Here is a 9674-nt window from a genome sequence, read left to right on the forward strand (position 1 = left end):
TCAACAGGGCGCATTCCTCAAAAGTGGTCATTTTTTACACACTGGGCCCATTAACTACTCTAAAGGTCAGTTAAAGCCTTTGCAAATCCAGGCAGATGAGGAGAGTCTAAAAATGGCAACCTTGGTATCTTGGAGACTGCACACCTCAGCTGAGGCAGGAGGTCCTCCACAGGGCAGGGCAGGCATCTCATTAAATAGTTACACATCTAAGGACATGTAAGACCTGCTCTTCCTCATGCCAGTCACAGGGAATGCTGAGGACTTCAGGATTGCCTTTTTGCCAGGTGCTCCTTCTGCTTTCTGGTCCCTTCGTTAACAGCCAAAGTTATCAAAAAGGGTAACCATCTGTCCATCCAGTGTGAGACCCAAATGCTGGACTTGTGAAGGAGGAATTTCATGTTCTGAAATGAAAAGGAACCTGCTGCCACACAGAAATAATGTCTCATCCCACAGGGGCAGAACAACATAAATGAGATGCCCCTCAAATGAGACAATAAAACAAGTGAGAAAATGCCAGCAGCCTCCCCTGGACTGGCTGGTTTCAGCCTCTCAAGGCAGAATAGCAAGTCTAGACAGGAGGGGTCACTCCACTTTGCAGAGAGATCCGAACGGCTGCCTGGCTTGCTTCCCCTCGTTCTTCCTACCTCTCCATCGCGGGAGCTCTGCAAGAGAGTTTTGGCAGCGGCAGCAGGATCCCTACTACCTCCCCGGAGAAAACACACGGCGTGTTTGTGTTTGTTTGACCCCTGGCTTCTTGGGCTTGGGATGCAGGCCAGCCTGTCGTGAGGAGGAAATCCCTGCCACACACAGAGCAGCAGAAAAGAGGGTCTCTCTGTTCAGAACACAGCACCTCTCCCGCCTCCCGGGCGCCAGGCAGATGCAGAAGAGAGGCAGCCGGGAGGGGGAAAGGGGGGAATCTCCCAAAGCAAAACTGTTATGAAGAGCCAGCTACATGTTCCAGCTGGGTTTCTCCGAAGATGCTGAAGAGTCTCTGTGCCATTTCCCCCTTTTGGTTGTTCCCTTAGCCTTCCCTGTGAGGAGAGGTTCAAGGCACGAAGGGCACCTCAGAAATCTAAGTCGGTGTACACCACTTCCGAACCCCACTCCTACAACCCTTTTCTTACTCATATATGTCATCAGTACACACATTTTTTGTGTACAGAGGGCAAGGGAGACCAAAGCTACAGGTATTTTGATTCTCATTCAAACAAATGAGTGTTACAGAGTGCAGGCAGGCAGACAAATTTATTCAAATTCATTCATTCATTCATTCATTCATTCATTCATTCATTCATTCAAAGGGGCCAAACCACCTATTGGAGGCTCCTTATTTCTGTTCCCCTCAGTGTATGAAAATGTGTGTATGTCCCATAAGAAGCAAAAGCCTTTTGCAAGTAATGAATGAATTAGCAACTCTTCCATCTTCTACCTTCATATACACAGAGGTGATAATACCAAAGTTTAGAAATAATGAGTCAGAGTTGATATGTTAACGTTAGAATTATTACTGTTGTGTTCAATGGGAGGAAGGCATCTAGGTTTGACAAAATAACATTTTAAAAGTAACATTAAATCATTAAAATGTCACCTTGAAATGTTATTATCTAGAATAGTTGGGCTGTCCTCCCACTTAATGCCAAAGTAGTGATTTTCACCTCGATTCCCCAGGGCAGACTTACAGAACTGGGAGAGGAGAAACCAGAAGGCAAAAGGGATGCCTTTCTATCAACCTACCAATAGTCCACTGAGACAATTCCCGGGAAGCAGTGCATGTGAGGAGGTGCTTCCTTCTGTTTCCCAGCTGGCGCATGTGGAGAGAAGCACAACATGGAGTTAGAAAGACCTCTGTTTTCACCTTCTAGTTTCTCCTCTCCCAGTCCCAGAAGTCAGCCTGTGAGATTCTGCCTGGGCAATGTCTGGAAGTTGTAGAATTATGAAAATCCCAGCCCTAGTGGTGGTACATTTACATGTTAAGCCGCTACATTATTTCCAAGTGCTGTATAATATTTACAACTATAATTCATGTGCCACAGGTTCTAGCTCAGTGATAGAGACAATGTACTCCATACAGGATGCCCCAGGTTCCCTTCCAGAGGTGGCTGGAAAAGACTGCTCTCTCCCTGAGGACCCGATGCCAGCCTGCGCAGAAAAGACTTGAGCTAAACAAGCTATCTTGCTAGAAGAGAGCTTCTGAGGTTTGGATGGGTCTTAATACCTTCTGGAGTAGAGAACTATCTGGATTCTGAGTTATGTAAGACTATGAGGAGCATGCCAAAAACAGGAGGATACCAAGAAGAAGGAGGAGGAGGAGGAGGAGGAGGAGGAGGAGGAGGAGAAGGAGGAGGAAAATGGTTTTGATACCGTCGACCACGCTATCCTCCTGGGGAGGCTCTCTGAGTTGGGAATCAGTGGTCGGGCACTTGCCTGGCTCCGATCATTCTTGGAGGACCGTCCTCACAGAGTACAGCTTGGGAAGAGTCTATCGGTCCCATGGAGTCTCAATGGTGGGGTTCTGCAGGGCTCAATTATCTCCTCAATGCTGTTTAATATCTACATGAGGCCGCTGGGTGGGGTCATTAAGAGTGTGGGGCTTCATGTCACCAGTACGCGGATGACACCCAGCTCTACATCTCCTTTTCTCCTTTTCTCCACCAACAGGCCGTACTGCAATGGATGCAGGAGAATGGACTGAGGTCCTGAGGGTGGATGGTCCCACCATTGGTGGTTTGCGAAACTCCCTCTCTTTTGGGAGAGTGACTCTCACCACGAAGAGTGAGAGGTTCACAGCTTGGGGGTCTGGTCTGGATCTGGTGCTTACCATGGAAACCCAGGTAGCGTCAGTGGTCCGCTCCGCCTATTTCCATCTCAGGCGGATTGCTCAGCTGCATATCTATCTTGATGTTGGGGTGCTCACCACTCTGGTTCATGCGAGATTAGACTACTGTAATGTGCTCTATGTGGGGCTACCTTTGAGATTGATGCGGAAACTTTAAATGGTGCAGAATGCGGTGGCCAGACTTTTCACTGCAGTGAGAAAATATCAGCATATTTCCCCCCACACGGCTGCCTGTTTGTTTCCAAATTGATTTCCAAGTGTTAATGATGACATATAAAGCCCTGAACAGTTTAGGACTCCGATATCTAACAGAACACCTCCTCCCACCTAGATCTACCCATATCACTCATTCTAGCCAGGACAGGCAACTGAGGGGCCTAACGCCGGGAGAGGCCCGGAGAGAAAGAACAAAAAACGGGCCTTCTCGGCAGTGGCCCCACACCTCTGGAATAGTCTGCCTGCAGAGGTCTTCCTGGCTCCTTCACTGGGTGTTTTTAAAAGCAAAATTAATACTTGGCTCTTTAGGGAAGTTTTCCTTCTTATCACCTAATGACTTTGCCATTTCTGAATTATATAGTCACTGTTGTTTTTATTTTATTATATTGCTTTTACTTTTATGTCTTATTCTTAGCCGCCCAGAGTAGACTTGGGTCTAGATGGGCGGGTAATAAATAAATAAATAAATAAATAAATAAATAAATAAATAAATAAATAAAGGAAGGAAGGAAGGAAGGAAGGAAGGAAGGAAGGAAGGAAGGAAGGAAGGAAGGAAGGAAGGAAGGAAGGAAGGAAGGAAGGAAGGAAGGAAGGAAGGAAGGAAGGAAGGAAAACTGACAGAAGCTTTCTTCCCTTTGGACCAGAAGGACGTTTAGTGTGAGCCAGTTTTGAGGTCAAGTTCCCCCACCCCCACCACCAGAGTCAACCCACTTTATGGACCCTCTTTTCTCCATCTCTCGTGATGTCCGCTTGCTTTCCCTTTTGTCCTCTGTGCCCAGCACACCCAACCATCTGCAGGGAGAGCACAAGGGGAAGAGAGGACCTACCTCCATCTCCTCATTTCATGGCTTGAGAGCTCAGATGAGGCAAGAGAACTGGCTGCAGCTGCAAGGAGGAGGAGGAGGAGGAGGAGGAGGAGGAGGAGGAACAGTGGCAGGAAGTTTCTGAGAGCAGCCATGGGCTCCTTAACAGAAATGCCCCATCAACACCTCACGGTGCTGGCCTTGAGTCTGCACTTAGTTCAAGACACCAGAGGTATGTAATTACTAAGCAAGTCCAATGACCAGAAAAAGCGGATTCCTCAGTTCTTCTTGCCTTCACTGGGTGAGGGGCATGCGAGAGGCAGCCTCTTGTCCAAGAAGGTTCTTTGGCACATGGTGAGTATTAATCACTCTTACTCCAGAAAGTGCCGCTAGCAAAACAGGTGTTGTTTAATAAGAGTGAAGGCAGCAGTGAGTACCTGGAACAGGGGCACAACCTGGCTGACAACCTGGAAAATAAGGAGACGATTTTCTCCATGTTCTGCCAATAGCAACTGGAGGCAAACCATGGGATGTTTGTTGGAGAGAGAGAGAGAGAGAACTGCTCTGTTTAGATTTCTTTCTCACTCTATCCCAAAGGCCTAAGGTTAGCATCTATTCATATTTGGCAGGCATTATTCCTAATAAATGGAACACTTACGGAGGGTGGGGCGTGTTTATATGTACTTACAAAGAAGCAAAACTGGAGTTGAAACAGCCAGTGTCACATGAATGGCAAATCACCGCAGCTCTGCTGTTGGCAGCCAGAGTAGATTTGACACCTCAATGTCTAGCTGCCAAGGCCTACTGTGAGATCAAAACAGACCAGCTAATCTCTGCTGGACAGCACAGATAGCCCATCGGTTATGAGCACACCACCAGTATATGTGGGTGGGTGGGGGGCTCATGTCCTAAGGAGGGATGGGAAGGTGCCTATCAATAAATACATAAGAAGAAGTAGTAGTCTTATAAAGAGCCCCCCCCCGAGATAATTTAAGCAGAGGGAAAAGTGGCTTAATTCCCAACCAACCAGTGAGCTTATTTTATTAATTGTGCCTCATGACTTTCCAAACAGAGCTTAGAATACTGTGGCACTACATGGGTTTTCAGGCAATCTTACACTCATTTATCCAGGACCAAGCTGCAGTCATAGCAATTATAGAATCATAGAAAAGTGAAGTTGGAAGGGGCCTACAAGGCCATCAAGTCCAGCCCCCTGCTCAATGCAGGAATACAAATCAAAGGATATCTGCCAGGTGATTATCTAAGTTTTTCTTGAATGCCTCCAGTGGTGGAACACTCACCACCTCCTGAGGTAATTGGTTCCACTATTGTACTGCTCTGACAGTTAGGACGTTTTTCCTGATACTCATCCAAAATCTTGCTTCCCTTAACTAGAGCCCTAACTTGTTGCATGTCCTGCACTTTGGGATAATAAAGAACAGATCTTGCCCCTCCTCTGTATGACAGCCTTTCAGATATTTGAAAAGTGCTATCATATCAGCCCTCAGTCTTCTTTTCTCAAGGCTAAACATGCCCAGTTCTTTCAGCCTTTCCTCATAGGGCTTGGTTTCGAGTCCCCTGATCATCTTTGTCGCCCTCCTCTGAACTTGTTCCAATTTGTTAGCATCCTTCTTGAAGTGTGGTGTCCAGAAATGGACACAATGCACAGGGTGAGGCCTAATCAGTGCTGAATAGAGGGGGACTAGCACCTCACAGGATTTGTAAACTATGCTTCTCTTAATGCAGCCTAAAATAGCACTTACCTTTTTTGTAGCCACATCACACTGTTGGCTCATATGTAGCTTGTGATCTACAACAATTCCAGGATCCTTCTCACTCAAAGTTTTGCTGAGCCAAGTATCCCTCATCTAGTAAGTGTGCAATTGTTTTCTTTTCCTGATGTGCAGGACTTTGCACTAATCCTTGTTGAATTTCATTCTGTTGCATTCGGCCCAGTGCTCCATCCTGTCAAGGTCATTTTGAATTTTGTTTCTGTCTTTTAGGGTATTAACTATTCTGCCCAATTTGGTACCATCTGCATGTTTGACAAGCATTCCCTGCATTCCCTCATCCAAGTCATCAATAAAAATATTGAAGAGCACGGGGCCCAGGACTGAGCCTTGGGGTACCCCACTTGTCACCTCCTTCCAGTTAGAGAAGGACCCATTAATCATCATCTTCTGTATACAATTCAGTAGCCAATTATATATCCACCGGACACTTGATCTATCCAGCGCACACCTAGTTAGCTGGCTAATCAGGATATCATGGGGCACTTTGACAAAAGCTTTGCTGAAGTCAAGATATACTACTTCTACAGCATTCCCTCTGTCTATCAGGGAAGTTACCTGATCAAAGAATGAGATTGAATTAGTTTGGCAGGATTTGTTCTTGACAAATCCATGTTGGCTTCTAGTTATTGCTGCATTGTTTTCTAGGTGCTTGCACAATGACCGCTTTACGATCTGTTCCAGAATTTTGTCTGGGATTGATGTTAGGCTGACTGGCCTGTAGTTCCCAGGTTCCTCTTTCCTCTTTTTTGAAGATAAGGACAACATTGGCCCTCCTCCAATCCTCTGGCACCTCCCCCGTTTCCCATAATTTCAAGAAAATAATGGATAGCAGTTCTGAGAGTTCTTCAGCCAGTTCCTTCAGTCCTCTCAGATGCAGTTCATCCAGATCTGGAGATTTGAACTCATTCAAGGGGGTAAAGGTATTCCTTGACTATTTGTTTATCAATCTCCTGCTGCAATCCTGCCCCCCCCAACTTGCACTTCCAATTTGTTTCAAAGTTCATAGTTTGTCTTGAAGGAAAAGACTGAACTAAAATAGGAATTGAGCACTTCTGCCTTTTCTTTGTCCTCTGTTATGACTTTTTCCATCTTCATTGCGGAGCTGTGCTACTATATCTTTTGTTGTCTTTTGATACTCACATACTTGAAGAATGCTTTTTTATTGCTTTTAGTGTCCCTAGCTAACCTCAGCTCATTCTCAGCTTTTGCCCTCCTAATGCCATCCCTGCATTTCCTTGCTACTTGTCGGTACTCATTCTTCCTCTCTTTGATTGGGCAGTCAGTAGCAGACTGCAACTACCAAGTTCCTTTCGTTTTTTGCCCCAACTAGATTGATCCAGATGCTCTCGATGGGACAGCCAATCTCCTCCTCCTTGCTTCTGTGCAGGAATGCATATTTTTGACATAAACTGCCACTCCACCTCTCTTTTTATTCTCTCTGTTCTTTTTGATCCCTCAATTGCTGTATTCCAGTCATGGGAATCATCCAACCAAGTTTTAGTTATTCCTATCAAGTCATAGTTATCCTCCTGAATTAAAATTTCCAGTTCATCTTGTTTGTTTCCCATACTCCTGGCATTCGTATACAGACACTGGAGGTTGTGTGATTTGTGCCCTGTTTGTCTTTGAACATTTTTATGAATATTATTATTAATAATAATATTGTTATTATGAATATTATTATTATGGTGGTGGTAGTGGTAGTTGCTCCTGCTGCTGCTGCTGCCGTTTTGATCAGTTTGGTCCATTCCTCTTATTGTGTGTAAGGCTTCATCTACCCTTAACTCTGTGCTTGCGTCTCCCTCCCCCTTCCAATTTAGTTTAAATCCCTCCTGATGACGTTCTTCATGTTGTGGGCAAACGCATTCTTCCCAGTCCTTGTTAGATGCAAGCCATCTCTTGCATCTGAGTAGATGTACGTAGAATTGAACTGAGTAGCACAAATTACTCTAGCAAGATCTGACTAGTCTTGTAAAGGGCATTGCTGGTCTTCCAGAAATATAAAACACAGTCTTCTAGAGGTGAGATGATATAGATCTTCAAAGCATGTTGTTTAGAAGGGCCACTTAGAAGCTTCCCATCTGATGGGAAAGTTCATCATCGGGCAAGAAGCAAGTCATGCAAGAGGGACCAATCCATAGGGCTAGCATAAGAAGTTTTGCTGCTTGAGACCAGGAGGAAGATGGCGATTCCCTCTGTTCCACAAACAGAAGCTGACGAGACCAGCAGTCTTACTTTGAAAAGTGGTGATGGGGCAATGCCTTCTACAACACCCCTTTGCAGAACTCAGGTTTATGGGGGGCAGAACAAGCTACATAACACGCACAGCTCCAGGAGGGAAATATCCTGGAGCTCAAGAGGAACAGCCAGAGACTGCTTTTTGCTGCCTCCCCTTTGCAACTGCTGCCGAAGCTGACCATGTAGTTCTCGAATGGCAGGGCCAGCCCTGCTAGTCCACTCTGCAAGTTTCTCCTTGCTCTGCCTAGGGAATGATGTGAGATACCAAGAACCTAGAAATCGGTTTGGTGTCAGGATCTCCTGATTGCCAGGAATAAAGTTTGGAGGAGTTACTTTTTTGGACTACAGTTACAAGAATCCCTCAGCCACCAAGGCCTCTGTGGGATTCCGGGAGCTGTGATCTAAAACAACCCCAGCAGGATGGATGGCCTTCCATGGACACAACATTTTTCTTAAGGTAAAGGTAAAGGTTCTCCTTGACAATTGTCCAGTTGTGTCCGACTCTAGGGGATGGTGCTCATCACCTTTTCCAGGCCATGGAGCCAGCATTTGTCCATAGACAGTTTCCATGGTCACATGGCCAGCGCGACTAGACACAGAAAACCATTACCTTCCTACCGTGGTGGCGCCTATTTATCTACTCACATTTGCATGCTTTCTAACTGCTAGGTTGGCAGGAGCTGGCACAAGCGACGGGAGCTCACTCCGTTGCATGGATTTGAACTGCTGATCTTCCAGCCTTGCAGCCCAGAGGCTTTCTGCAGTTTAACCCGCAGCACCATCACGCAGCGCCACCACAATTCCATAATTTACACGATAGACAAAGGCAGCAATTTGAATGCCGTTGTTGTTGTTGTTGTTTTGAATTATATACCGAACCATACTGCAAAAGCACAGTTATGAAAACAATAGTTTGCTTGCCAAAGCCATTCCCTGCACCTAAAGCTCCGACTTTGGCACTATTGTTTAGAGGCTCCATTCCACCCCTTCACTCCTGGCAGCTGCTCAAGAAAACATCATCTTTCTGCACAAAGCTATTTACAGCCCATAAACAACAGCCAAAATCAACCTGGGCAGTGGAAGGGGAATGAAATAGTGACTGAGCGAGCAAGCATGCAAGAGACCTGCTCATGCCATTCGTTTCTCCACCCAAGACCTGCATCGTTGCACTCTCTTTCCAGACACAGGCATTTCTGCAGCTCTGGTCGTGCAGGACTTCCCAAGGACATGTCGGCCTCCGGATGTCCCAACTTGTTTTCTGACAAAGGGGAGAGCATGAATTGAGCAGGCAGGCTTGGTAGCACCATGTCAACCTTTCGGAAAAGATGAAGAATTAAATGGTATCTATATCTTTCCTAGATATCCAGTGTGCTGTAGTGGATAGAGTGATAGACTAGGACTCCAGATACCCAGGTTCGAATCCCTACTCAGCCGTGGAAACCCACTGGGGGAATGGAACTGGTAAAATCACCCCTCAAGTATCACACCTTGAAAGCCCTATTAGGATCGCTATAAATCGGTTCTTTGATAGCACCTAACAGCATACCTATCCTAGCAAATGACACTGCTTTTAAGAAGTCTGGATTCCTTCATGTTTGCTAGGGCATTCTGGGAGTTGCCGTCCCCCCCCCTCCCAAAAAAAAGTTAAATTTCCCGGATTGCAGCTGGGAAGGTCACCAGTCTGACACCCTGGAAAGCTGCTGTCCCATCAAGGTATGTCAATGAGATTGACAAAGCGAGACAGACCAATGGGCTGACTCAATATAGCTTCCATTTGGAAAGTCCCAA

Source organism: Pogona vitticeps, chromosome 2, assembly GCF_051106095.1.
Source record: "Pogona vitticeps strain Pit_001003342236 chromosome 2, PviZW2.1, whole genome shotgun sequence".
NCBI classification, from domain to species: domain Eukaryota; kingdom Metazoa; phylum Chordata; class Lepidosauria; order Squamata; family Agamidae; genus Pogona; species Pogona vitticeps.